Consider the following 8242-nt stretch of genomic DNA (forward strand, 5'->3'; position numbering starts at 1 on the left):
AACACCCTTAATTTCCACAGGGACAGAACCTGGGTGAGTCATGCCCTGGATCTTGTAAAAGAAGGAAATTTACAAACAGCTCAGGTCAATTTCGAATACAGACGGAGGCGTCTCACCAGGGGACACTGGGCTGGGTGGTGAGTGAAATCAATGTGCTCAGCAAGGCCCCTCCTTAATTTGCCGGCAACAGCTGCTGAGGGTTGTATTTTGAGGCATTGGTTCCAGTGATGTAAACACGAGTTCGGATTCTCGGTCAGGCCACTAGTTTCGGGGCCTAGGAATGAAGCAAGTGCCTCGCTAGCTCGAGGGGGCCCAGGTGGAAAATGCTGGACTTAGTGCCTGGCCGAACGCAGCAGGGCCCCTTCGGACAGTTCCTAGAATTCGCACAACTGCAACACGGGGCAAAGGGCCTGCAGCTCCCGGGGAATAGCCCTTCTCTCCTTCCAGCCACGAATGCGGCTCATGGCACACGGCAGATCCCACGCGAGAGCTGCCCTCTGAAGGGCCGTGTCTTCCTCAGGGGATGCTGCCGTGGGATGCGGCAGGAGTGGTGACATCTCGGGCTCCTGGAGGGGTCACAGGAAGATGATGCCGAAGCTCATGCGGGGGAGTCCCGCAGAACGGGCGAGGGAGACGCAGGCTGCTCTTGGCGGAGGGGAGACTTCGTGCGACAATCTCCTTGCCCCGCCCCAAGAAAGAGACGGCTCGCACGGAGGAACAATTAGCCCCTGGTGATCTGAAGGGTAGAGCAGCCCTGGTGCAAGGAGAAGCAGGCCAGGGCAATTGGAGTGGGCTTGACCTAAACCTAGCAAAGAAGAGGGCCAGGGAGCAGCCAGTTATTTCTGGCGTGGAGACCCTGGGGAAGAAATGCCAGTTACAGCTGAGGCATCAGCTCTGCCCTGTGCCCCGTCACAACTCAGCACTGAGCTTCCCGTCGGGTCCCTCTCGCACCTCTCACGCGGAGCTCAAAGCGAAGGGGAGTCGTGTCCCCCAGCCGGTTTGCAGGTGGGGAGCCAGGAGCACTCCCAAGGTCACACCAGAGGTGACGGGACGTGCGGAGGAACCAGTCCCCTCTTCCCATTGCAGGGTCCGAGCGCCTACCCCAGCCCGCTTCTGAACCCCAGCAAGCCCCGGACCCAGGGGAGCCAATCAGAGGCTGCTCACATGGGCACTCTGGGACCTGAAAGAGAGGGATCAGTAACGCCACGTTTCAGACAAGGGAAGAAAAGCCACCTGTAATTCTACCCACAGATACAGTCAAATCCAGAACATGATGATCCCAAACTGCTCAAGATAGTTAAGACCAAAGCAGACTGTGCAGAGCTTCACAAAGATCTCACCAGACTCAGTGATTGGGCAACAAAATGGCAAATAAAATGTTATGTTGATAAACGTAAAGTAATGCTCATTAGGAAAAAAGAATCCCAACTAGACATACAATGTAATGGGGACAACTACTCGAGAGAGAGATCTTGGAGTCGCTGTGGAGAGTTCTCCGAAAACATCCACTCAGTGTTCAGCAGCCATCAAAAAAGCAAACAGAATGTTAGGAATCGTTTAAAAAGGGGTAGAGAATAAGACAGAGAATATCTTATTGCCTCTCTATAAATCCATGGAACGCCCACATCTGGAATTCTGTGTACCGATGTGGTTGCCTCATCTCCAAAAAGCTATATTAGCATTGGAAAAGGTTCAAAAAAGGGCAACAAAAATGCGGAGGGGTTTGGAACAGGTCCCGTATGAAGAGAGATTAAAGAGACTGGGACTTTTCAGCTTAGAAAAGAGCAGACTAAGGGGGGGATAGGGTAGAGATCTATAAAATCATGACTGGTATGGAGAAGTGAATAAGGAAAAGTTATTTACTTATACCCACAATATAATAACTAGAGGACACCAAATAAAATTAATAGGCAGCAGGTTTAAAACAAACCAAAGGAAGTTTTTCTTCACTCAGCACACAGTCAACCTGTGGAACTCCTCGTCAGAGGATGCAGTGAAGGCTAGAACTTTGACAGGGTTCAAAAAAGAGCTAGATAGATTCATGGAGGATAGGCCCATCAATGCTATTAGCCAGGATGGGTAGAGATGGTGTCCCTAGCCTCTGTTTCTCTGGAGGTAGATGACAGGGGAGGGGTCACATGAGGATTCCCTGTTGTGTTCCCTCCTTCTAGGGCATCTGGCATTGGTCACTGCTGGCAGACAGGACCCTGGTCTAGATGGACCTTTGGTCTGACCCAGTCTGGCTGCTCTTACGTTCTTATTGAGTGTAAAGCTCTGGCCCCTTTCCCCACTGATTTCAATGGGATCAAGGTCAGCCCCTGGCACAGGGATGGGCAATAATTTTCACAGAGGGGCCATGTAATGAATTTTGGTACATGGCCACGGGCTGGCTCCACCCCTGGAAGGGGCAGGGCCTGGTGGGGAAGGGGCAGGGCCTGGTGTGGAAGGGGCGGGGCCTGGTGTGGAAGGGGCGGGGTTGGGGACTAACCTCCCCCCAGAGGTGTCTAGGGATGGAGGCTTTGAGTTAAAAACACCGCAAAAGGCTCGCGGCTTCTGGCCTCGCTGCTACCGCGTTGCCTGGCAGCCGCCCAGGGCTGCTGCGCCTATTTAAAGGGCTCCCAGTCACGGTGCTATCCCATAGTGGCGGCGTTCCCAGACGAGCTCGCAGTCCTGGGATGAGACACAACGTTGGCGTCAGCGGGCGTCTGTCCAGTCGGAGCCCGTTGCGGGAGCAGCGCCTGAGTGATCGGGGGCCATGCGGCTCTGGTAACGGGGCTGGAGGAGCCTTGTGCAACACTTACTGCCCGATGCCACAGAGGTGTGGGCTGAACCGGCATCAGGACTCCAGCCTGGCCCACGCCTGGGAAGGCAAGGGAGAGGGATGCACCCGCGCGGGGGAGGTGTCCGATGGGGAACGACAGGGCGTGGAGATGGAATCCCAGTCGCCATCGTCACCGCCACTCCTGGCCTGGAAGAGGAAGTAGAGCACACGACCGATGCTGAGCAGGATGGAGCAGCACAGCCCGGAGCGGCCTGGGGCCAAGGGACGGCGAGGGCGTAGAAAAGGAGGCTGAGAGCAAGACGTGAGAACCAGAGGGAGAGGAGAAGGCACACACGGGGGTGGGAGGTGATCTGCAATGCCCACGGGCTGAGGGAGAGACGCCTCAGTGAGGGAAGGCGAAGTTGTAGTGGATAAAAATACCCGGGGCCATTTGGACTGCAGACGGAAAGCGCCAGAAGCTAACAGGGCCCTCTCCAGAGAGCTCTGTTTGGCCACACACTCCCGGAAAGATACTCTTTCTTCTGGACACTGCATTGCCAGAGCGAGATTATCCACCCTAGGGAAGTTCAGAGAACAATCGAACAGACAGTGGCCACGCTACCTACAGACAATCAGCCATGCCACTAGCTCTGTGTGCTCTCAGCCCTTCCCCCATGACACCTCCACCCTGGGCCCCATTTCTCTCTCTCCTCAATCCCCACATCTGAAGGGTCGACTGTGTTAACCCAGCATGACCTGCCTCAGCCAGGCCAGAGAATTGCTGCCCAGAAGTCCTTGCAGCAAGCCCATCCTTGCCTCATTGCTTCCTTGCTCCCCACGTCTGTCTGTGCCCAGCAGCTGCCTAGGGTTTGTCCAGCACCTCGCACAAGGGGACCAGGTTCCAGGATCGGGGCTCCTAGGTGCTCTGGGACGGCTAATTATTTATATCAGAGATTTGTGCATCTGTCTGTCTGTCTGTCCGTTTGCTCAAGAACCCCTCCTAAAAGGGAAGAGCTGGAGCCGCCACATTGGGTAGGCAGCTTCCTCTTCTCCTAAGTTAAAGGATGGTGACTCGGGGTTTGGTCGTGCCCGGAAAAGGGGAGGTGCCAGGAATGGGACTGTTTTCCATAACACGGAAAGGGAGGGGCGCCGAGCGGAGGGACGCAATACTGAGAGTGGCCACTGGGGGCAGCTGCACCACCAAGAGTGGCCAGCTGGGTCTGGGGTTCTGCCATCCTGCCTGCCAGCACACCAGTAAATAGCCCCGCTGCCCCAAACACTTTCCCCCCTCCCGCCCAGCCCTGGGCCACAGCGCTGGGAGGCGAAGGCCCCTGGAGGGCTGGGGAGACAGAAGACCCCAGCGGATGGGGATCTAGCTGGGGAGAGCAGAGATGGCCCGTATTGATGGGGGGAGAAAAAGCCCTGCCAGATGGGACCCCCCGACCCTGAGTCCCTCCTCACTGTTGCACCCCCACATCTCCTAGGCCCTGCCCTGACTCCTGCACCCCCACACGACCAGCCCCCTGCCCTGAAGGGCCTGGGCAGCACCGGGTAAGTCTTGCAGTAAATAATAATGGTGACCACAGCAATCAGTGCCTTGTGCCTGACCTAGAGCGTGGGTCTTCCCTTCATACCTGGGCCCTGTGTCAGACCCGCCCGGCCGCCAGGCACCGGGGCCCGCCACACCCTGGGCCTTTGTGCAGATCAGACTTTGCCTGGGGGCAGAGCGCGTCAGGCGGCGATAGGGAAGTGGCGCGAGGGGCGGGCTCGGGTGCTTTGGATGATGATAGTAATAAAGCTCCATGGGACCCATCTTCAAAGCGCTCGTAAAGCTCAGTCAATCCCTTAAGTGTTGTTATCCCCGTTGGGCAGATGGCTCAGATAGCCACAGCTGGGTCACACCCGCCGGGGCCGGCTCAGCCAGCTGGCTGTGCCGGGGAGCCTCCCACGCGTCATGCCGGCAAAGCTCCGTCCCACGCCAGCGCTGGGTGGCTCTTGCCTAGCTCTGCTTCTGCTTGCAGGGCCTGTGAGCTGCAAGGCCTCCGGCAGGGCGCCCCACGGCTCCCCCCAGCCCTTACCGAGGGGGGATTTGAGAGCAGCCCTCAGCTCCCGGAAGTGGGGTTCAAAGAGGCCAGAGGACTTGAGGCGGCTGCCCGGCCCCAAAAGGGGCAGTGCAGGGCTGCTGGCGGGGGACGGAGCCCGAAGGAGGGCGGGCACCTCTGCAGCACACACTGGGGCTAGAGAACTGGGGGGGGCGGTGAGGACGGGTGAGCAGAGAGCTCCCTGCCGGAGCGCTCAGCCAAAGCCTCATTGCCCGTTCCTCCTGCCAGCTGCACCCTAGGGCCCGCCTGCCCCACGCTTGCCAAGGGCAGGACTGGAATCCCTCTCGGCTTCGTCTGAATAACCCTGTTTGCAGCCCTGGGCCGCGCACTGGGCCTGGCTGAATTAACAGCCACCCCAGCTTCTTGTGTGAACCCGACAGCAGCCCTGGGAAAAGAGCTGAAATCTCCTGCAAACAAGATAAAGGAGGCCGGGATATTGACACTGGAACCAGCCAACAGCCGCTCAGACACTCAGGCCATTTGAAAGCAAACACAGGCTGTGCCGAAGGAGAAAGACAATGGACCCTGTGTTGTTTATTAGCCGCCCGAAAGCTGTTCCCACCCTCGGGGGATCCCCGTCCCTTTGTCTCTGTTTCAGGGGACAATGGGAGTCCCACAGCATTTTACAGACTCACGTAAGCAACCCTATTTACAATGGGCGCTGAAGTATTTACTTGCCCAGGGATGGATTTAAGCATGTACCTAGGCGCATTCCTGAACGGGAGCCAACATGAGCCATGGGTGTGAATTGAGTTCTCTCAGAGGCTAATTGCTGAGACACTTAATAACTTCTTAGCCTTATCCCTGGCATTCTCCGGGTTATTTTCATTGTGTCAGTGAATGATGGTTTTGCCTGCGTAACACCTGCGCAAATATTAACGAGCTTCTGCCTTAGGCCAGAGGGTTATCAGGACACCTCAGATTAGCACCTCGACTGTCCAGTTGTGTCTGCTGCAGGGACTAGTCACTGTGTATTACCTCCGGCCGAGGTGCCATTGGATTATATTGTGCAGTCACAGCATGACTGGGGTCATAGAGTCACAGAACACTAGAACAGGAGGGGACCTTGAGACATATTTGAGTCCAGTCCCCTGCCCTCACGGCAGGACCAAGCACCATCCCTAGATCATCCCTGGCAGGTGTCTGTCCACCCTGCTCTTAAATATCTCCAGGGGTGGCGATTCCATAACCCCTCCTAGGCAACTTATTCCAGGGTTTAACCACCAACACAGGTAGGAAGTTTTTCCTACTGTCCAACCTAAACCTCCCTTGCTGCAGTTTAAGCCCCTTGCTGCTTGTCCCGTCCTCAGAGGCCAAGGAGAACAATTTCTCTCCCTCCCCCTTGTAACACCCTTTTAGATACTTGAGAACCGCTTTCATATACTCTCTTAGTCTTCTCTTTTCCAAACTAAACAAGCCCAATTCTTTCAGTCTTTCCTCCTAGCTCATGTTCTCTAGACCTTTCATCATAGATAAGATACTTTCTCTTTTTTGTGAACCTAAAAAAATAGACTTAACACCTCAAAGGAGTAATCGAAAAGTGCGTTGCATGCAGAGAACAGGGATGGAAAATCCCCATCCAGTGAGGCTGAAAATGAAACAGGAGACAAAGGGAAGTTCAGGAATCATGGCTGATAACAGGCACTGGACTGGACTGCAGGGGTCTGAGGTCAGTTCTCAGCTTTGCCACAGACTTTCCATGTGACCTTGGCCAGTCTCCCACCTTAAACTGGGGTCCAATGCCCCTCTTTCTGCTGCCAACCCCTCTGGTCCATATAGACTGGCAGGGAATGTCTCTTGCTTTGGGTGTGCCCAGCACCGGCACGAGAGAGCCCTGAGGTACACTGGCACTTCTGGGCGTTACTGGAATCCCAATGCAGAATAATAATCCTGCCAGCCCCTGGAAATATCAGGGCTGCACAGCAGAGAGGTACAATGATTTACAGCGAAACTTGGGGCGGCTGTCATGCAGGAAGCTGCACATTTCCTGCAAAGATGCCTTCAGCGCTGGAAGGAATGGGACGGTGGCAGGGTTTTTCACGCTCCCGTTGCAACAAATGGAGAGGTGTTAACAGGTTGCAAAACCCTCTGCGGCACAGAGCGAGCTTACGTTGGACACAGCCGGATGGAATGCAATGAGAGCTAAAAAGGGAGGGTTATTAGTCACTCTGAATCGGGCGATCTAATGGGCTGATTGGAGTATTTCAAGCTGATTTTGCAAGTCAGTCTGCTCAGTCTAGTGAAGTCCACAGCAGACTGTGAAGGGCCTCACAAAACTAGGTGACGGGCCACAAAATGGCGGATGAATTGTTATGTGGATCAATGCCAAGCAATGCAGATGGGGAACACACAGTCCCAGCAATGCCGACACAACGCTGGGGACACTAGGGTGTGTCTAGACTACACGGCTCTGTCGACGGAGGCATGTAGATTAGACAGATCGGCAGAGGGAAATGAAGCCCTGATTAAAATAATCGCGGCTTCATTTAAATTTAAATGGCTGCCCCGCTCTGCCGATCAGCTGTTTGTCGGCAGATCGGGGCAGTCTGGACGCGCCGCGTTGACAAAGAAGCCTTTCTTGATCGGCACAGGTATGCCTCGTGAAACCAGGTTTACCTGTGCCGATCAAGAAAGGCTTCTTTGTCGACGCGGCACGTCCAGACTGCCCCGATCTGTCGACAAACAGCTGATCGGCAGAGTGGGGCAGCCATTTAAATTTAAATGAAGCCGCGATTATTTTAATCGCGGCTTCATTTCCCTCTGCCGATCTGTCTAATCTACATGCCTCCGTCGACAGAGCCATGTAGTTTAGACGTACCCTAGCTGTTACCTCTCAAGAGAAAGATCTTGGCGTCACCGTGGCGAGTTCTCTGAAAACATCCACTTGGTGTGTAGCAGCCGTCCAAAAAGCAAACAGGACGTTGGGAATCATTAGGAAAGGGACAGAGAATAAGACGGAGAACATCGTATTGCCGCTCTATTAATCCATGGGACGCCCACGTCTTGAATACTGTGTGCAGGTGTGGTCACCTCGTCTCCAAAAAGATACCGTGGAAAAAGTTCAGAAAGGGGCAACAAAAACAGCTTGGAACAGCTGCCATGTGAGGAGAGATTAAAAAGACTGGGATATTTCGGCTTGGAAAAGAGACGACTAAGGGGGGGTAGGAGAGAGATCTACAAAATCATGACTGGGATGGAGAAAATGAATAAGGAAAAGTTATTTACTGTACTCGTGCCCATAACACAAGAGCTAGGGGCCGCCAAGTGAAATTAAAAGCTAGCAGGTTTAAAACAAAGGGAAGTTTTATCTTCACGCAGCGCACAGTCAACCTGTGGAACTCCTTGCCACAGGATGGTGTGAAAACCAGGACTTTAACAG

Source organism: Pelodiscus sinensis, chromosome 17, assembly GCF_049634645.1.
Source record: "Pelodiscus sinensis isolate JC-2024 chromosome 17, ASM4963464v1, whole genome shotgun sequence".
In the NCBI taxonomy this organism is placed as follows: Eukaryota; Metazoa; Chordata; order Testudines; family Trionychidae; genus Pelodiscus; species Pelodiscus sinensis.